The sequence below is a fragment of the Ixodes scapularis genome, unplaced genomic scaffold (assembly GCF_016920785.2).
Source record: "Ixodes scapularis isolate PalLabHiFi unplaced genomic scaffold, ASM1692078v2 PGA_scaffold4__175_contigs__length_147842914, whole genome shotgun sequence".
NCBI classification, from domain to species: domain Eukaryota; kingdom Metazoa; phylum Arthropoda; class Arachnida; order Ixodida; family Ixodidae; genus Ixodes; species Ixodes scapularis.
In genome coordinates this window covers 29,713,692-29,735,790 of record NW_024609879.1, presented here as the reverse complement: position 1 = coordinate 29,735,790, position 22,099 = coordinate 29,713,692, and the positions used below count along the sequence as shown (strand labels likewise).

At 47.3% G+C, this 22,099-nt stretch overlaps 1 pseudogene; it reads left to right on the top strand.

Annotated features, from left to right (window-relative positions):
• Positions 1 to 22,099, top strand: part of LOC115331065 — a 118,066-nt pseudogene that overhangs the window by 16,705 nt on the left and 79,262 nt on the right.

The window sequence follows — 22,099 nt, the reverse complement described above, 5'->3', positions numbered from 1 at the left end:
GGTTTGTCGAACCGGTTCGACCCAGTAGAACCCCGAAAGTTCGACCAAAAAATCTGGTTCGACAAAAGTTCGCGACACCCCTAATTACCACGGTTAATTTCTGACCTGCGCACAGGTCTATCACGCGGTGCTTGCGCTCTTCTGGTAGCTTCGTATGTGCATTAAAAAGTTATTTTGATTAATCTTCGTTCTTTTGTTGCACTTGAAACGAAGAGTAATGAGCAACTTTGAGAGCCCATATGGAGCTGTCGAAAGAGCACAGGCACCACGTGACTAAAGTGTCCAGTCACGTGACAGTAGCGGCCACTTTTCCGCGGGCTCCCGCTGGCGCCAACAACATATTTCTTTGGAGTAGTAAATATAGCTCTAAAAACATTCTTGTGGATTCCCTCATGAATTAGTTTTTGGACATTTTTTTTCCATCCCGGTCCGCTTTCCAAAATAGCGTGGAAGGGAAAAGCTAGCTTTACTCAAGTTTGGCATATCAAAGAGACTAACTTGGGCCGAAAAGTGTTCCGCTCCAAGAGGTCAGACAGGGCTAAGGTATTTTACATGGGCCCTCACTTGGCGGCGGAAAGCCAAAAATTTATTTTTCACTGCTTTACCTTAGGAGCGATAATGTAGTATGCAAAGGCCAAATCAGCCGGATGAAAACAAAACCGCAAGCAATGCAGCCTAAATGTCGTTTCTGTTCGGTGATTGAGGATGAAAGATGCAAGTGAACAACTGAATTAACCAGGCAGTATGGTCCGATTCGGGCACTTTTAGGCGGTTTGGCACCAGAATTCTCAGAATCACGAGAATATTTATCATGTTTAGTACCACTTCAACTTTGAGATCTCTTGGCTGTAGAGCCCTAAATGATTGGCTAAAAATAAAAGTTTCAAACAGGACTGCGCTACGAGGGTTAAATATCTCATTACCATTTATAACAGTGTCCACATTCTTTCCATAATTGTACTTCAGAAAGAAACATTGAATGCATGCCATAAAACATATTACTGTAATTATAATGTTCGTCTACATCAGCTCTAAGAGATGAGAAAAATGCTTGACGTACCTAAGTTTGTGATGTGTAGCATACAGTGAATGATTCAGAATCAGGGTTATCTTCGACAAGGCACCCGTAATTTTGATCAATGCATCGCTTGTGTAACTAGAAGGAACGCGTGTCACTAGATGTATTTAGATACCAAGAAAACAGTAGTTAAGAATTACGTACGGAAGTCTTTTTTGATACCCGAGTACGCCAGTACTTGCGGTAGATTTTTTGTAGATATTGTGTCATTAAGCACTAACACATTTGGCCTGTAAGTGTTCAGTTTCAAGCTGTTTCCTCATAGTCATTTGGCGCTCCTCGCAAAATTCAAATTTCAAATGTATACAAACCTGAATGGAGGTACGCGAACGTAGTTTCGCAAGAAGTGTTATGTGTATTTTTTTAGAGCTCAAGTCGGATGTGCTAAAACATGAAACAAATAGCAAACACGGCGGTAGTGTCAGTTACTTTTGTGCTGTAGAATTTTATTTTCCTACTGACTGCCATGGACGTTCGAATAGCGTACGAAATTGACGCTATATGCACAAAATACTTAGCTAAAATAATGCTTACTTATTTCAAATATACAATCACATCGCGGCCACGTTTATTATGTGTAGAAAATAAGGTGAAACTAAGCAGAGGCGACATATGCAACTTAATCCCTAGAGGTTCTTACAAATCAAAAACGTACTGAGGAAAGAAAAGCAGATTGTCTCAATGCAAACGAAAACCCTGTTTTTTTTGTTTTCACTCAAAAAATAAACTCCGCATTTATGAGCGCCCGGTCTTCGCCCAAATGTAGCGCCAGATTTTGAGTCCAGATGCAAAAGGTTTAAGGCTTACAGTCACTTGATTCTACTGTTGGGAGCGATTTTTAGAACTTTTGATTGAAACAAGAGCAGCCAGAAGAGCCCAGCAAACACGTAGGTATAAATGGCATCCCCTACAAGAAATGTGCCCAATTTTCATACTAAAAATTTAAACACTTGCTTTACATCTTTAGTCACTTTACACTAAATTCTGAAATTTGACATCTAATTTCATGAGTTATTGCTATGTTTAATCAGAAACTGATCATCCAATAATGCGTGACCTAGTGACCACCATTACTCGTTATTTAAAGGACGCGTACACTGGCCAGTAAGCTCTCGGGGTTCTTTAGTTCGACGTGAGCGCTTTGGTGAAGTTAAAAAAAACTGAAGGAATAAACTTAGGAAAAAAAAAGAAAAGCACACTTTTCGAATTTTAATACAAAAAGCTATTGTGTTGAAAGTCTAAAGAAGTGCTGGCCTTTCCGTCCCTAAGTTTATTAGTTCCGTTTTATTTAAATACTTGTACTTGACGAGATTCCTTTCAAATAGATTTCAGGTGCAAGTTAATTGCCGGAATAGGCAGGCTTTTACAAAATGAAGCATTTTTATGAAGGCGTACCACATAAATCTTTATCATAAATGACAGATTGCTACATGCATTAATTAAATCATCTATAATTCGGGTGCATCCCATATCACGATAATAAAACGAAATATTTATGGCATAATTTAAATCAATTACGGCCTGCTGTGCATACCAGAAGGAACTTTGCAGGCGCCAAAACGTTTGTCGGAAAGCATTTTGTTCAACTTTGATCATGCAACCGTAATTTCTGAGTACATTGGGCTGCACTATGAGGACCAACAGCGCACTCTGGGTTTCTTTGTACATGTTGTGCAACTTGAGAATGCTCAAGTTCTTTGCTGATCCGCGGGAATGTGCAACCATATACATAAAGAAAATTGTTTTCTTGGTTTCGCAATATTATTTTGCTTAGGTTTTACACCATACATTTCATTTTATAACCTCGAATGCGTTTCTTTTCGGAAGGCAGTAAGGAAATTTATGTTCGCGTAGAGTGCCCATTCCTTATTATTGTATAAAAGGAATTCCATTTTCTTAAGAAAAGTTATATTCTCCATTTTAGTACAAGATACAAACGCTATAAAACTTTACATCAAGTATGAACATATTAAACTTTAAAAAAAAAATGTTACATTCATACGGGAAAACACATAATCAACATACGCCCCGTTCTTCAGCTTCCATATTGCGATTCAAGCGCTGAAAAACTTTAGGGAATGCACGCTTCACATACTTAACAATAGATTGGTGTTTCTTATTTGACATAATGTTATTAAAACGACAAAAAAACTTTCGCGTCTATTGAAATAAAAATTTGTACTTTGCGATGACAAATCAGATAGAAAAAATCACGAGAAGTAAGGTTTAATTCACTTTTGTCTAACAAACTTTTGAGACATTTGTTTCTTCAAAATTGGCTCTTACAAAATTTAATCGGTTAAATATTTTGTTTGGTATAGTATTACTTTATCCGTTGTGACATAAATTATCCTTTTTTTAAACCACATTTCATCTATAGCAGTTAAACCTTTCATGACAATACTTGGCGCCAACAAAAACAGTTCGGTGTTTTACAATATTAGACTCATATACCAGTGAACCATCTCTGGCATCGACTTCGTTGTTTAACAGTAGGCGCGCTTGTCAGCGAAATGACGGATGAAAATATGTCATTTTCATTTTTCTGCCCGCGAAACACTTAGATTGTTTGCGCTCCGGCGTGGAATTTGTAAGTGCGTGAGAGTGACACAATAAAAGAACAGAAATTTTTCTTCTCGCCAGCTCGACTCGCGCATTCGGTCAAAGATAAATTTCCGGTTTATTTTCGGTGTCTTCACCTTAGCGAGGTGGATGATACTGAAAGTCACCAGGCCGCTTTGAAGAGTTACAAGCTACTGTAAATAAAACTAAAAATCATTCTGGAAAGGTCGTCAAAGTGAGGATAAGGATTAGCATTGGCAATGTCCGATGTGCTTCGAACGTTGTCCTCAGTTTCGCGTTTGAAGACAATGAATGACCTCAATAAGCTGCTAAACTGTAGTAGCTAAGTTCACATGATTTTCAGACTACTTGTGACCACCGTCTCAAGCCCATACCCCATTTCCCCTGCCATTTAAGACAAAAAAAAAGTTATGAAGTTTTATCTTAATGTCCCTTCTAATATAAAGGACCGGGGAGTTGGTGCTGGTCGCGATCAGGTCGCCGTGCCCCAGTTGTACAAAGTCAGCAAAATTACAATTGTGCAGGAACGTCCTCTTGCGCTAACTAGGGAAAGCATGATTGTGGCAGACATATCGAGAATTCTCAAGAGAAGGCGAAATACAAACGGACTTACACTTCATCAACTAATGTCGGCGACGGCGTGGGATAGAATTGTTTAGGGAGGCATGCGTTTCGATTTATAGCTCATTCTAATTTTAAAATAAGTACTAGCCTTAGAGGAACTACACGAAATACCTAGAAATATGTGTGCGTGTTTCTGTTAATAGTAATTGATACTGAATTATGCAGCAACATTTCATTCACATTATTGACTTTTGCGTGACTCGTGAGCAAGAGCAAATTGTTTCGAGTAGAAGGTTTTCGCGAAACTTATATCTTCATGTAAATTAGTATCTGGTGGCAGGGGGAATAGCTTTATGCGCCCATCACCAACGCCATCGTAATTCAATTTGGTGTCCTTTGTTGTGACATTCGTTCGAATTGACTGATGTTTTAAATGCATAGGGTTCTAAAATTGTTTTAATATAACAAAAGTACTGAAACAGACGGTTTTGAAACATTCATGTATGTTCTTTTTCTGTGCTTAGTTTTCCGACAATCTTTAAGTTATTAACACTTCAGTTTGTGGGTCTCAATACAAGTTTAGTTAGAGAACACGTCTTGCGTGATCCAGTTGTTTTTGACCTCGCGGATGAGGAAATTTACACCCCGCTAAAATGTTTTCACGTCCTTGTTCATCAATTGTGTTATTCCGGCACCGATGATGCGCGAATATTTAATTTATTTTAGTAAACAAGCGCGTAAAGCTATGCTGCTTAGACAAGCCATCAGCGAAAGCAGACGACAGATAAAAAAAAGCGTTCTCTTAGAGCTGCTCGGCATTACTGCTATGTGGCGTAGATTACTCTAAAGTCTCCAATAAATGATAACCAAAATGTTGGAGATCAAAAATTATTATGAACAGTGACAACTGATCGTTTAGCGTACAGTCATACTGTATTTCAATAAACAAATGTCACCTTTTGTTGCCAATTTGATGTTGTTAAGAGTAGAGGGAATGACATGACAAATTAAAAAAAAAAATGTATAACATGAATTATTGCAAAAACAAAATTGTCATGTGCATATGAGGCGTTAAATATACGTTACTATTTTATTTTTTGTGCGTTTCAGAAATTCAGTGCATTGGGGGGGGGGGGGATCTGCGAGAAAAGATTTGTGCCGTGACCGAAAGCTATATTTTGTGAATCTATTTTCAGTTGAGGAATGAACGGTGATTGAGTGTCACCGCAACATATCTATTTTAACACAAAATACGCCAAATTTTAATATTTCAAGCCGTGGACCGCCTAGAAGGCGGTATATGTTCCAGATTAAATATGCACCTGAACAGTTTAAGATTGTTCATGACGGATATGTGTTACTTACCTCAAATGAATAAGTATGTGTGATATTTTGTTTATTTGACTGTGTGTTGGCTGTTTTGCCCAGCATACGCACTCAGCCCTGCATATCCGCGGATTACTCGCAGATATCCGCGGATATCCGCAGTAAACGAGCGGATGCGGATAAAAATTAGACACATTTTGGCGGATTCCTGATCGTATGCGGATGTCAAGTGCTGCAGATGCGGATATCCGCGGATCCGGATCTAAATTTTTGCCTGGTGGCATTCAGTTCGTCGGCTGACGTTTCATCTACAGATCGTTTCGTCGACATGCGACGTTTGATCGAAAGGCTTCTCGTGTTCGTTTCATCGGGAAACCTGAGATGTTTCGTCGCACAGAACCCTGCTATTTTTGTAACAAACATTTCGCGTCTCAATTGGATTACAGGGGGGAGGGGGGAATGGTTTCGTTAAGCTAACCTTAGGGAATCGCGAGCTAGCTTTTAGCGGCTTAGTAAAGATATGCGTTGTCAACGAAACGTGGCAGGGGCACGAGCCCAAGAAACGTACACCGTTGACGAACCGTGTGTCCATGAAATGTATGTCCATGAAAAGTTGTCCACGAAACGCATTTACACAAAGCGCGTTTCGAGAAATGAGCTGTTAGTCTGATTCATCTCAGTATAAATATTTCTCGTGTGCTCGTTGTGACTAGCAAATACTGCAAACGAGTTTTTTTTTTTTATTCGCGGGCTCAATATTTCGCGATTTACGTCAAACCTTAAGTTTTGGAATAATTCGCGGGTTCTAAGTTTCGCGACGCAGTGGGGTCTGAATGTAGATTCCAATGTGTTTACATTTTACTGGAATTGTTCGTGGGATTTAGTTTCGCGAATCGTAAGTGATTTGTGAAATTCGCGAAAAATAGGTCTTTGTAAAAATTAAATTGTTTACAGTATAACGTTTCTAAAAAAATTGTCATACCTCATTCAGTTCGCGTTTGGTGTTTTTCAGATGAACGGAAAATATATGGAACGTAACCTCTATCAAGACAAAGAGAAAATGGCGGGGGTTGAGGTGAAGGAGGAGAGTGGAGCTGTGGAAGTGGTAAGATACTTCTAAGAGTGATTTCAATGGTGCACATTTTTGAACAAACACTCATATTGCATCCATTCTGTGGTTTTGTTGCGCCACTTGCGACGGCCATTCCTTTTTCTAGAAGCAAGTGAACGTTGCCTTCGACATAAACTTCGGCGCTGGTAGTTGTTTCAATCACGACGGGTACGAAAACACTTGAAGACGGCGTCAAGTCCATGTCGTCCGCAATAATTCGGACAGCGGCTGGCGTCGTTCTGGCTTCTTACGGAGCCAGGACAGGCTATTGTAGCGTCAAACGGTTTCACGGGGCACATCTCATTGTGGATTCGACTCGCGCAGTGCACCTTCCGACGGGCGTGATCAGGTATCCTCCGGCGGTTCATATTTGCGGGCCAGCCCACGGCATCGCAACTTTCCCTAGGCGGCGTGAGAGCTTTCCACGCAAAATGGAGTAGTCCACGTTGATCTGCACAAGGACCGATGTTTCGTGACCGCCGAAGATGACGTTGAAATCGTTTGGCATCTTTCCAGAATCGTTGTTCCTTTGCCTAGCGTTTTGAGAATGGGCACCCTTCAACGTTCGTGGAGGTTCGTTGCGTCGCTGGTCTTCGGCCACTCTACCTGCAAGGTTTGCCGCGCTTAGTTTCCCAGACGAGAGGCGAGGGGCGAGAAGCTCTCGCGGTAGGGCCTGTGCATTGGAGACGCTGGACGTCCTGGTGACGGCGACCGGGACAGCGGAGACTGAGGTCGCCGAAGGTACTCGTCAATTTACCGCAGTCGCTCAGCGTAACGTGGGCGTGCGTCCTTCGAGCGAAAGCCGCGCAGCCCTACTTGTCGGTAGGGGCAATGGCGGTAGATGTGGTCGGTTTCCCTGCAGTGGCAGCATAGCGGCCGACGGTCGGCTGTTTACCACATGTCGGTGTCTCTCGGTGCAGGTGATTCCAGCCGGGCGTACTGCGCCGAGTCGTCTTGGCGTCGATCGCTTTCTTGCGTCGAGGTGTCCCGTCAAGGCGGCGCCGAATACTGACGCGGCACTACTGGTGGCCTCCTGTCGATTGCGGCGTACGTCACAGGCGGCGTTTCTTCAAGTGCTGTTACTGCAATGATCTGAGAATTCAGTTGAACAGCTCGCTAGACCTCATTTTATATTACTTAGGTGATGAAGAGGGAAGCCGGGCGATCGGCAGCAAGCAGCAATCTTCTGAGCTCTTCCCTGATGACGACGCGGATCATCTCTTCAATGTCCGGAAGGAGGCCAGTTCCGGCGTCAAAGCTATAGGCCACATGGGTGTAGGGTGGTTGGGCAGTCGCTGGTAGTGGGCAGCTCGCACTTTAAAGGCCTACTCGATGTGTGTAACTCTGTCACGAATGCCTCGACGATCTCGGGCGGGTTTCGCGCGAGGCCCTCGAAGATGCTTTCCTTTACTCCTCGCAGGAGAATGTTGAGCTTCTTCGCTCCTGTCTCTTGAGGATGCGCGTTTGAATAGTGGGAGGACGCCTTCGACGAAATTGAAAACGCTTTCATTTGGCTCTTGAATTCTCATCTGGAGTAGCTCTTTGACGCATTTCCGACGCTGCGGGCTCGCAAAGCAGCGGCGTAGCTGCTCTTTGCACGTTCCCAGGACATGACTGACGCTTCTTGATATTAGAACTGAAGACGGACCGTTCCATCCAGTGAAAAGTAATGTTTTGGACGCTTTGATCTGATGTCCATTGGTACGTCTGTGCCACCCGTCCGTACTGCTGTAGCCAGTCGTAAATGTCTTCGCGAACTTCGTCGCGGAAGAGCGTCGGCGTGCGAGGTACGACTGAGAGGAAAACGACGGAGAATGTAGCTGCAGGGTTCTTGGTCGGCTGGCCCTGGGGAAACATCTCTGGGTTCGTCGACTTATTTCTTGGTTGTTTTACCAATGGACGTCTTCGTATCTCGCACCTCCACCAGGAAGGTCATATATGGAAAAGAATCAACAACTGTAAAAGAAAAAATAAAGATTCAATCGGCGAACGTCTTTTGTTAACAAATGAAAAAACAAGCGTCCAGAAAGTAGCGAGCCTTGGGGCGTGGGCGTGACATCTCACTAGCGCGAGAGCGCGTGAGTGAGTCGGCAAGACAATGCTGTGCTCTATATTTATTACACCGGGTATCTAAAAGATTCGGCCTCGAACGTTCGGACGTCGAAAGATCGGAGACTGACTCGGTAATGTGTGTTGGCCTCTTTATCACACTTGTCATTATTAATATTTATGTCGTTGATATGAGTGAATTAATACAATCACGTATTATCAATTACCTAAGAGTTCAGACAAAATTTACACACTGCCGATCGACATATAATGCTGGTACCGGACATTTCATCGACCGCCAATTCATCGAATAAGTGGACATCTCGAACCTTGACTGAACGTCGTTTCAACAAAGCGCTTGACTGCGTTTTAATGAATTTCGCTTTATTGCCTGCTAAAGCTTTACAGTAGTTCTAGACGTTTTACACTTGTTTCACAACTTAAAATGACACTGGTCCAATTTCCAAAATTAAAATTACTAGCCTGGTCGCTCTTTCACCAATAGTTGAGTGGATATGCGACTTATTGTTTTCTGCTATGATGTGCGCTTGTTCTACTCTGTACTCCTTGTTCTCTCTTCGTCCCCCCATTTGTTCACGTCTGAAAGGTATTTCCAAAAAATAGGGTACAGATATTTTCCACTGCGCTTTTTAAGTTTGTATTAGTACGTTTACTTTTGCTTCCATTCAATCCAAGGAAAAACGTTTTTTTTTTTTCTCAAAATATAGGTCAAGAAGCCGGTTCGTTCACGATTCTGCCGATTAGAAAACATGAAGAAAAGGGAGATAAACTTTATTTTATGCGACATATAGACAGTTATTTGCTTCTAGGACGGCTCTGTCCTTGTAGCAAGATACCTCTCTTTGACAACGGGGAAACACCCTTGAAGTTCCATATGTTCGTCTTTGCACCCGATGATCACGGTTTTACATACAGGCGAATATGTGCTTCTCTATCTTATTGGCCACATTGACAGTAGATGTCGTCAATGACTACAAAATGAATATCGAAACTAAAACAAGGCACAAAAAATAAAGTTTCCTATTCTTATAGCCACTGACAAGTTAAGGAGAACAGGAGAGGCTTCAGTTATACCAACTGCAGCGGGACTTTTCAACCTGCGACAGCGCTTCGGCATCAGGTGCACATCTAGCGCGCGCAGCCAAAGCACAGGGGAAGATGTGGAGCCCGTGCAGGAGTTAGGGCGTACGAAACACAGGCACTGCCGTTCTCACTCTGGGAACGAAGTTTGTAAACTATAATCATTATTACAACACTGCTATTCACCCGGTGGTCAAAAAAAAGCTATTTCTTATACCAAGGATTCCGATTGCTCAACTGGGCGGTATTCGACGGCAGTGCTTCGGTGAAACAGGGTTCGACGAAAACGCATTTGTTGAAATGGCGTTCGATGATAAAAAGGCGTTAGATCATACGGCATTCCATTATACTTTAGCAGGCATATTTGTAAAGTTTTTGTTGACCCAATCCTTTCTGCGTCACTTAAATTGAACATCAGCAATTGTCAAAAATCTACCAAAAGAATACCGACTACTCGTGTCCACTGGGGTTTTATTTCAAGTTTACTCGTATTCTATTACGTGGTCTTCATAGCACACGAGTGTGTTTAAAAACATCTGCAAGTGCCAAATCAATCCAGGATATTACCGATCCTAACACAATTAGTTTCTCACCTATTGAAATAATTTGACTCCTCCGTCCTCCGCTGCGTCCATTGTTCTTACCTTGAAGACTGTGGGGTTCTTAAGGAGATCCCTCTATATTAACAATCGCCGCCCGATCGGTATGCCTTCCGCCCGTCACCCAGGGAGTTACACACTGCAACGAGAAGACAGCGAATGGGTTTACTGTACCTCTCGGTTGCCCGTCGTCGAGAGCCTGTAGTCCAGCTTTGTTGGTTCTTTGCGTTTGGAGCAACAGTTGCTCCTTTCAACCAACAGTTGCTCCTGCAACACTAGAGCAACAGTGAGTTTTGGGTAGTGAGTTTCCTTCAGAACAGGTAAGGATGGCGTAAACCTAGTCCATCTTTTGCGCAAGCGAAGGGATCCAAAGCCTGTGGCGGGATGACCAAATACCATACCCGCAATTCCGCAACGGCTACATATACCATGTGCTACTCGATGTAAGCGTCAGCGTCCCATTCCGTCCACGTGTATACGAGCTCTAGGGACTGCTCGGTCCTCGGAGGGGCGGTAGCTCAGCGAGCGAACCCGCTTAAACCGTTCACGCCTGAAGGCAAGCTGGACAGGTGCAGGCCACCTAAATGTCTACCGCCTCATCCCCGGCCAGGTCGTGACGCAACATAACTTATCAAAAGTCTTGCTGTAACTGCCACGACCGGCCAGAGTGAAGTCGAGAAAGAATCATATAAAACATTTCGTAGCTTTCTTGGAACGACCCCCATCAAGGGAGAGTCGTCCCTCTGCCCTCCGTCGGTTGTTGGAGTGACGCGAAGCAACTAGCCGTCTTGGCCCCGCGGTTACAAATCATACTGCTCCTTAACTCGCCTGCCAGCGTTCCCGGTGTCAACTGCAATATACGCCAGTTTACCGAACACCCGCTGACAATCTCGTCCGCCAGTGTTCCCGGTGTCGACTGCAATTCCCGCAATCTTTCCGACACCCACTGACAAAAACGCATCTGCACCCCGGGCCCTGACAAGCGCTTACTGGCTTACCGCATCACTCCAAGCCTAAATCCTAAATATGCAATAAGTCCTTCTGTTTTTCCTCCTGCCAGTCGCTATCCTACCTTCCAGCGAACCTGCCGTGCCTCTCCTCTGCCTCTGAAAACGACTTTCTTACATCTTAACCGCGCTCCTCGTGTTCCCCCCGGTTGCGTCACCTTCAGCCAACCACTATTCTGGGGTACCCGAGAAAGCACGTCGGCAACCTCGTCCTTCGAGACCTTTAAGTACTCGATTCGAGGAGACACCTGCTAAGCTCTGCTGTGAGACAAGTCACCAAAATTCCGACATACTTTGTCTCAACGGGCATTGTTAGCGCTAGTGAACAACCCGCTTAACGAATCCATGAGACTCCCTGGGAACGACTAGAAGCAGAGGCATACCGAACAGGCCCCACGTTGGATGCGCCATTTTAATGTGGGGTTCTTTAAGGAGATCCCTCTATATTAACAATCACCGCCCGATCGGTATGCCTTCCGCCCGTCACCCAGGGAGTTACACACTGCAACGAGAAGACAGCGAATGGGTGTACTGTACCTCTCGGTTGCCCGTCGTCGAGAGCCGGTAGTCCAGGCCCGCCGACCCTTGTTGTCGCCCGTCGATCAGAGCTCACAGTCGGGGTCCGTGTCCAGGCCTGCGGATCGCCTTTCTCACGCCAGTGCTGCGTAGGCTGTCTGTTCCGGGCTATCAATGCCCGAGTCTCTCTGCGGAACCACCCCGGGATCGTCGTAGCCCAGGTCATATGGCCCGGGCTCGCCGTTTCCACCGGTCTTTCTCCAGACCTCGCTGGTGGACCGCTCCGGGGTTCGTTATGGGCTAGGCTAGGCAGCTTGGCTTCGACGTTCCTCGTCCAGCTACCAGCCTCGCTCAGCACGCAATGTCTCGCGCCAGCTCGTGTCTTCTCCAGCGACCGCCTGTCACGTGCCCTCTGCCTCGTCTTTCACCCCCGGCTCTTAAAAGAAACATAGTTCATATATATATATATATATAAATATATATATATATATATATTCTCGGCGTTCATCTTGTTAGAGTTGAGGCCGTATAACAGCAGCAGGGACCCCTGATGCGGATCCACTGCCTGAGGACGAGTGGGCACCCCCGGGGCCGTGGCTGGCAACGTAGCGCTCAGATGGACCTTCGTATCGGCCCTGGTCTCCATTGGTGTACCCCGTAGCCGTCGTTGTAGCCGCTGCCAGGGCTGCTGATCTGGCTCTCTCAGGTCCCGCCGTGGGCGTAGTTCTTGCGTCTGGCGGCGTAGCTAGGGCCGGTAGAGGGTCCTCGGCTGCCCACTGCGTTCCTGTAGTCCCCGAAACCACGTCGCTCATCGAAGGGGTTAAGAGAACCTCCTGCAACGGTTGGGGCAGTAGGGCGACATGTCCAAGGTTTAGAAAGAACGATAAAAAGAATCATCAGTTGTCTTCAGGAGAGGCTTCTACAAGAAAGCGTCGGTACGTTGGGCGCGGCAACAGACTAGCTAAATTTCCGAGCACACTATCGGTGCATAAAGCACAGAAATGCGCGCACAATCTGTATGGTGAGGAAACTAGTTCTCGCCAAAGCCTATAGGGAGTATTCACTGGACGCCATATTTGAGGGCGATGTTTAGAGCGCCTGCTCGGAACGAGCTCACGTTAATAGGCTGCTAAGACCGGCAATCTCGGTGGTGCGGAATGCACGTGGCGAAAGAACTGTGGAAGCTCGCCGTCAGCACGCGCTCAGGAGTCACGCACACAGCTATGGCCGCCAGTGAATACTCCCTATTGCAACGCATATCTTTGAAGTCTTCGTCTTCGCCTTCGTCACCAACATCAGAAAGAGTCCTCGCAGAATTAAGTTTATTTTTAAGTATATCCCGGATCGGCATCACTCTCCACTTGCGAGAGAAGCTCGTTATCCGATTCGTAATACCGTTTGAGGTTGGTGACATGAGCAGGTCCAGCGAGTCGTCCCGACTCACAATGAACGAGCGTGTACGTGAGAAGTGAGACCTTGTCTCGCACTCGATGCGTACCATCCCACCTGTTCGCCAGGGAAGCTGTGAAACCGCTGGAGGCGTCACTAAGTGGGTGTGCCCGTCGGAGTGCAAGGTCTCCGACTTCGAATTGCACATCTCGGTGGCCACGATTGTACTGCTCAGCCTGCTAAAGCCGTGCGGCGTCCAAGCTCTCCTGGGCATCACGAACGATGTCCCTGAGTCTGCGTCGTAGGCTTCCTGCAAACTCACCGTATGAGCGAGCAGCGCCAGGGTTGTTGGTCGTGCAAGTGTTTTCCAGTGGGAAAGTCAGCTCCTTTCCGAATTTAAGGCAAGCTGGCGTAAAACCAGTCGACCGGTTAACGGTTGTGCCCGTTGCGAACGGGAGTTCTGGTAGATTTACGTCCCAGTGTGATGGAAAAAAAAATAATCAAAGGGGCTCGCAATTCTAGTGCGGTGAATGTTAGGAGGTAGATATTATTTACAGTCGTATAAACAAAAAGTTAGAAAAACAGTGGTGTGGATTAGAAAGTTCAGTTCGCCGCATCCGCTTACGGCACGGTGGTGCACGTTGACGTAGGCATGGCGTTCGTCTTGTCCAGAAAATGCTTCTAGCTAGGCACAGGCGCAGGCTTTTCAGCGAGCTTGAGTGAAAGCCCACGGGCCTGGACTCGTCCGCCCGGGCTCCTCCTTGGCTGCCGAGACCACCGCTGTCGAGCCGGGTTCCGTGTCGTGCCCCCTTCTTTCACGAGGCACGAGGCTGTCTCATCTTCCCATCTCGTCGTCGTCTTCGTTTATTTCGTATATCCCACTCTTGCCTTGAACTTATTTGTCTTTTAACCATTTCTATCTGCCCCACGTTCACTGCGTCTTCTTCCTCGTCCTTTGCTCAGTCCACAGTGTTGCTCAGTACAACTTACAGTTTTCACGCGCGTCGTTTTCCTGATCATTGGTTCTCCCACATCATCACACCCAGTCGTGGTGACGTTCGGTGTGAGCTGTTAACATCGATTTTAAGTTTCGGTTCACCCGCTCTTTTATGTTAGCTTGTGGATAATAAAGAGACGTCCACCTGTGTTGAATGCCCAATGCGGCACATGAGTCTCGGAACACTTTGCTGGCAAAATATGCAGCGTTGTCGCTAACCAATTTCGCCGGAAATCCGAAGCGTGTGAACGTCCCCATCAGACACGACCAGAATTTCTTGGACGTCAGCGATCGCAATGCAAATAGCTCCATTCACTTGCTAAAGTGATCGGTGACAACCAACAAGTACTGGTTGCCACGCGGACTGCGTGGGAAAGGGCCCATGACGTCGACAGCAACGCATTCCAATGGGGATCGACTCACGACTGGCTGCATGGGACCAGGGGGTTGACCACCACGTGGTTTGGCTTCCTGACAAACCGGGCATGAACGAGCGTACCTCAGCACGTCCAGACGAATTCCTGGCCAAGTTGCAGTACGGCTTAACTTTTCAAAAGTCTTGCAGCCACTACTATGACAATCCAAAGCAGAGTCGGTAGTATCTAATGAAGGACGTGTGAAGTCGGCGAGGTATCACGGCTAGAAATGGAGTGTCTGTGAAGCCACCCTCCTTATCGTCGATCTGAGGTATGTACCGGAGGAGCAGACCGTCTGTGGCCAGCAAGTACGAGTCAAAACCCATGTCAGCGCCTCTGTCACCACGTCGGTCTCGTGAAGATAACCACTCAGAGACCCTGCGACAAAGTCCATCATTCTGCTGTGTAGCACGAAGCTCATTTCGGATAATCAGAGTACCTCAGCGCGAGCCAGCATCTATCGCAACCACAACATTGGCATCCTCGGGCACGTGCTCTTCGCCGAGCGGAGCGCGCGACAAAGCGTCTGCAACTTTGTCTTGTGAGCCTGGCGTGTGCACAATGATATAGTCATATTTCTGAAGCGTAAGTGCCCAGCGTGCTAATCGTCCTGCCGGATTTTCCAACCGCTGAAGCCAGGACAAGGCGTCATTATCCGACTGGATCACACAGCGCGCGCCATCAAGAAACATGTTGAATTTCTGCAGGGCGATTATGGTGGCTAGGCACTCAAGCTCGCAAACATTTTAATTTCGTTGAGCTGCTGTCAACGTATGGCTACCAAACGCAACGGGTCGTAAGACACCATCAAAGTCTTGAAGCAGCACAGCACCTAAACCGTAGCCGCTCGCATCGGTTAGCAGCACAAACGGACGGTTGAGGTCTGGGAGCTTCAAAGATGCAGAAATAGTTCTGGACAGTTGAAGGAAAGCATTTTGCTGTGTTTCCGTCCAACGACACTTGACGCCTTTGTGCAGCCGTTCGTTCAGAGGCCGCGTTATCTCTGCACAGTGGGGAATAAACTGGTGGTCAAATCCAACCATGCCAAGAAATCTCTGCAAACTCTTTGCATCATGTGGGGGAGGAAACTCAGTTATGGCCCTCAGCTTGTCATCAATTGGGCGAAGCGGTCCATCGTCGATTACGAAACCGAGCAGGTTAATCCTAAATTTTGCCAGTTGCATTTTTCCCGGGTGAACTGTCAAACCAGCATTCAGCATGCGCTCGAGTACAGTCCGAAGGTGCACAAGATTCCCTTCGAACGAGCGTGAAAAGACTACTACGTCATCCATATATGCCATGGCGTAGTTGTGCCCTGCGTCTCCAAGCACAATCTCCATAACACGTTGGGATGTGGCATTAGAGTTACTCAAGCCAAAAGGTATGCGCGCAAACTCGTACAATCCTCTGTAGCATGTGAATGCTGTTTTCTTGATGTCAGCGGGTTCGACCTCTATCTGGAGGAAACCCCGACTGCAGTCAAGAGTCGTGAAAAAGCTCGTGTTTCCCAAGTTTTACATGATCGACTCAATCGAGGAGTACGGGTACGCGTCGCGAACGGTTACCGCATTCAGGCGCCGATAGTCGACGCAAAGCCGAGCCGTTCCATCCTTCTTGGGGGCAAGAACGACCGGGAAGGCCCTAAGGCTCTGTGACTCACGTACTGCACCCGTGTTGATCATCTCTTGGAGCGCCTTGTCCAGCAGGGCTCGCTTGTGTGCGCTGATTGGTCGAGGGTTGCAGCGTAGAGGCCGTGTATTCCCGGTGTAATTGAATGCTTTAGGACACCGGTTCTGCCGGGATTCTCCGTGAACATCAGCGAAAACTCCTCCAGGAGTCTTTGGAGACGCCGTGTTTGCTGGTCCATAGCAGGACACTTCTGCAAAGAATCGCTTACCGCACATGGGAGTCGCAAAACAGGCGTTCTAACGCCAACGTTATCGACACTCACGACACAATCCTCTCGTCTGGTCAACGGGATCAGTTTCGCGTCACCACCTAGCCGGTAGCCTTTGTTCGGAAATTCAAGAACCAAATTCTCCCCGAAAATGAAATCTCGCCCCAAAATAATCGGTACCGTGAGACCAGGTAAGCAAACAAAACGCTGACGGCGTTTTTTCTTGTTGAACCCGATCTGTAACGTCACGACTTGACTCGAGAGCATTTCTGGTCCTGACGCTAGCTTTAAGCGCCCGTTAGTCTCGCGCAGGTTTGCTTTCTGCTCTTTGCAGCGTTCGATCAGGTAGTCCCCAATAAGTGACAGACTCGCACCGCTATCAATCAGCGCTGCCACAGCTACTCCGAGCACTTTAACTCTGATGCAAGGCTCAATTAGCTCAAGGTCAGGCTGGATTCGACATACCGATGGAAGTTTTTCCGGGTTGTCCATGGTCATCGCGGCCGGCAGGCGTTCAGGGGCCAACTCGTTTCCCGAGGCTGCAGGACGGTTGCGCCGCAGGTTGGGGCAGTCGCGCCGGAAGTGGCCATGGCGACCGCAGTCGAAGCATCGGACCGAGTTGCGCCGGTCAGGGCCGTGCGTCGAGCTTGCCTGCGCTTGTCGTTGCGGCCCTTCTTGGTGTCTCTCGTTGGACCAGCGATCGGCGCCCCGGTTGGCATTGCGGGGGAAGGACCTTAAACGGCTTTCACCCTGCCGTAGTCTCGATCCAGCCCGCCAGCCACGTAGCCGGGGGTCCGAACCATCAAGTGGTCTCCCGCGCTTCCATTGCCGAAGGCATAGAAGTCCAGCGCACGGGGGGGGGGGGGGGGGGGGGGGGGCACACCGCGCCATCCAGGGTTTGGCGCTGAGTCGGACCTCTTCTGGGCCCGGGAGCTCGCCAGGCAGAGGACGGCTCGAGAGCTTCTTCAGGCGGTGGCGGGGGCCGATAGACCAGCTCGGCCAGGAGCGTCTCTCGTATGCCGTGAGCGTCCTGGGCCAGGTGCTCCAGGGTGGAATACTTGCGGCCATGCAGATAGGGCCGGAATCTTGGGTGGCTCTGCTGAATCACCCGAGCACCCCTGTCCGACTCCAACGTCGTTGGGCAGGCTCTGTCATAGAGCTCCTGCATCACCCATGCATATTCGACGAGGGTCTCGTCCGGGTGCTGGGTCCGGCGCTCCAGTTCTCGCTGGACTCGAGACTGGTACCCAGGTGGAAGAAATTCATCTTGAAACTTCCGCCGAAAGTCTTTCCAGGTGAGGAAGGGGGCCACAATGCGCCACCAGCGCGCGGTGCTCGTCTGGAACGCCACGGGCAGTACCCACGCAAGGACGTATTCGTCCGAGGCTCCGGTGGCGAGCTCATAGGCCGCCAGCTTGGCTAGGAAGTCGTCCACGGACTTCCGGTCCTCGTAGCCCGTGTACAACTGGACCGGCACTTGGGGTCGTGGTTCTTGCCCTTGGGGTCTGTGGTCAGCCAGGACCAGGCGTTGCGCGACCGTGTGTCAGAGGGGTGCCACCCGAGCCATAATGTCCATGGACGTCGGGCCAGGCCCCTCTCCGGTCTCGCCTTCGTCTGCGGCGGCTCTATGGCGGGTCTGCATCTCAGTAGCAACCGCAAAAAAAAACGAGCAAACAGAAAAAAAAAAACAGAACAAAACGAAACACAAAAGAACGGAAAAGGACTTAATATACTACAGTATGCACAATATACAAAATGTCCAAGCCGCGATGGCAAAGATGCCGTCCGGTGGCCGAGGCCTAGTCGCACCACCACGTAGGCCTATCGGGGATGGCAAAAGCAATAAAAACCAGGCTAACACGCCTATAGCGGGCTAAGAGCCTGCGGTCTAACCGGCGGGGGAGCAGTAGGCCTCGCGTGGAGCGCCAAATAATGTAGGGTTCGGTGCTACTCCTCACCCGAAAGTAGGACCAACGGGGCAGATCTCAGAAAACACACCTTTACTTTACGCTTTTGCGGATGATTTCTCGCAGCCCGAGCCTCGAGCGTGGCTCGCGCGCTCGTTGCGCGCCAGGCGCGGAGCGCGAGTTCTTTTGCGCGGTGACGGGCCGCAAAGCCCCCCACAACACACACAGATATATATATATATATATATATATATAACCAGTAGTGCTTCCGTCAGCGGGTGGAGCTATGTGTTCTTAGTCCGAGCTTAGCTGATCTTGCGACGTACGTTGAACAATAAAAACTTTCAGCACAGTTAAAAAAAAAAAAAAATTCGCGACGTTTTAGGACCATCTCGGTCCCTTGTTCACGGGTGACCGTCAGGCTGACAGAAAAGTGCTGCTGACGTAGGCTGGCTGAGCCCTGGTTTTTCGATGATGTGGCAGAGTCCTGAGACGTGCACAGCTCGGAGAGTTTTCCGAAGACCTGTTAATGCTTTCTTTTGTTTTCTCGATGGAGCAGGGAGTCCAGGTGCAGACGTTTCCGGCAGTGCCGCCCTATGCGGGGGATTTATCTTTTGTCGAAAGACTTGCAGTGACCTGGGGGGCTATGTTGCGCTTTTTGCACTCCCAGGAGACTAGGGAGAGGGAAGTGACGTCAACGACACAGCAAACGCAGATTGGGTGTTGATTTCGTTTTCTTCTGTCAACATCCAATCTGCATTTGCTGTGTCGTTGACGTCACTTCCCTCTTCCAAGTCTCCTGGGAGTGCAAAAAGCGCAACATAGCACCCCTGATTCCGATTCGTGTTCGGCGAGGGCACTTACCTTGAACGTAGATGTTTTCACATCGTATTTCTGGCGGTTCCGGGAAATGTCTGGTTTCCTCCATGTAGGATAGCATGGTAGCCCCCGTACGGGATGCTGTATACGAGGCATTGAGACATCTCCTCTGCCTGTCTCTCTTTTGGGGAAATGGAGCCGGTGACGGATGGTGGAAACCGGCTCGTGAGTCACCCCGATCCTATGTTTACAAAGGACACATCCGATAGTCTCCCCGGGGAAAAATGAAATGCGAACAGAGGAGCGCGTGGCTCGCGGTACATGGTGCGCCACCTGGAAGTGAGCCTAGGAGCGAGGGTGCGTGGCCTACTCCGACGTGTTCACGCCCCTCCCTCTGCGTTCCCCAAGCTTCAGCAGTGCGCCTCTTAGTGCGCTGAAAGCTATCACCGCTATCTTTGTTGGCTCAGCGCGTGCGGTAGAAAGGAGCTCGCCGCACTCGCCGAGCAGGCAATGAAGCGGTGACAGCTTTCAGCGCACCGAGAGGCGCACTGCCGAAGCTGGGGGAGCCCCAATCGAGGGGCGTGAACACATCGAAGTAGGCCACGCACCCTCGCCCCTCGGTTCACTTCCAGGCGGCGCAGCCTGTACCGCGAGCCACGCGCTCCAGTGTTCGCATTTCATTTTTCCCCGATAGTACCTCACGCACGACAGGCAGACACGGCTGGAATTAGCCGGGAGCTTGCACATATGGGGCGACGTAGCTTCTTGTGGATCCTGTTGATGAAACGTTTCGAGCAGCCCTTGTTTTCTAGAACTATAGCTTTATTGACAGTTCTTCAAGCATAAGACTAGAAAAAAACACGGCAATGGCTGGTCGTGCTAACAGCGTCATGGATTGTAAGTTTAACCGCAGAAAGAAAGAGGGAAAGCTATATTTTTCAGTGCATTATGCATCACCTGGTAGTGAGGACTGATAATAATGTTTGTATATATACCGATAGGTAATCATGGCTTGTTCAGTTTATTGAATTTTTTAGTGTACTTCCCGGCACCATTCTTCCTCCAGCGCCTAGTTCAAATTCGAGAATGCCTTACGTATGTTGCTCCAAGAGAAAACTCTGCTAACGAATGTATCTGTGCGAGCTTCGAAGGAAGTACGTGTTTGATCACCCATCGATCACCCGCCTCTTGTGTGTGCCTTTTTTAAGTGCTTTTATGTGCGATAGACAACGTATGTTATGTAAGTTACCATTTTGTATTTTTCACTATTTATGGGTCTTTCAAACGACTGCAGCAATGTATAATATATAATTAAATAAAGCCTATTATTTTTTCAATATTATTGGGTATTATTTGCCATCAATAATTTATTTTAGGTATTTCAGCTTCAACGAACTAAATGAAACTCTCTTGATAGGTATATTTTGCATATTTTTTTTAAATTCTTGAAGTCACTAAGTAGTTGAAAAAGTCCTCTCTAAGCTTGCGGAGTAATTGGTATTTCAGTGCGTCTGGAACTTCAATTGTAGGGCAACCATCAACCTAACACCCTAATGAATGATTGAAAACGAACGTGTTGGTGAATAGTTACGAATACTTGAAAGGATAAAACATCTGAGACAGGGACGGAAACAGGATTCTGAAAGAAGTCCTGTTTCCGTCCCCCCTCCTATATGTTTTATCCTTTCAAGTATTAGTACCCTTATGATTATCGATAAAATGTTACCACCTTCGAAGAAAAACAGTTACATTTATTTTGGACAATCGTAAGGTAGTTTTTTTAGGGATTGTATTATTTGAGACGCTTTATGAAGCAAAACTAAACGCAATATCTATTTGCCTAACTCTTTTTCCAGAGTGGCGTCATCAGTGACACTCTGAGGATACTTCCTCTTCCCCTTATGGCTCGAGCTGAAGACGGGTCCATCGCACACAAGATTTTCGATGTGGATGCACCAGCTCACCGTGGACATGACTACGTTGGTAATGGGCCGAATCAATTCATTTATGTATATTAATGTCCGTGTGTATAACTTTAACACATGTACTGCAGATATCTCGGGGTGGCATGTGTTAAAATATATATGTGTTTGACATGTTTTTTTTTTGCAATCTGACATTTTATTGCTTAGGTCACTTTCAAGTGACAAAAATAATTAAACCTCTACTGAATTATACGTGCAGAAAATAAAATTACTATATCTGCACTAATCTGTTGTTTTAAGTACTCGAGGTAGTGAGAAGACTTACAACGTACTTACCGTACGTCGAGCTCTGACTGAAACAATCGACGATATATCGTGACCAAAAGCGTCCTATGATTTCTAGTTTCAACTGGGCTTCTGAAACACCCCATGCGATATCTTGTTTATAAAACTATTGTTGAGATGATCACAACCATTGTGAGCAAGTTCTGGATGTCCCGTAGCAGGAAAGGCCTCCAAGGCGACGCCACCGAACCATCTTTCTTTGAGTTCTCGAGCAACTATATTTTCACCTTTCGTGTGTCTAAGACTCACATACGGAGCACACTAGGATTTTGTGGGAGTCTATTAACGCTTACTACAAGTCTGTTAAGACTCGCTTATGTCGTTAAGGACAGCAACTCTAGTACGTTGGAATGCAGCTTATAGTTAAGTTTTAAACGACTGTTGTTTTAGCTACGCACCGAAAACGATTTAGGTATTAGTTTATTAAATAATTATGACCGCACCGAAAAGTGCGTGATAAAGTCTCGTTC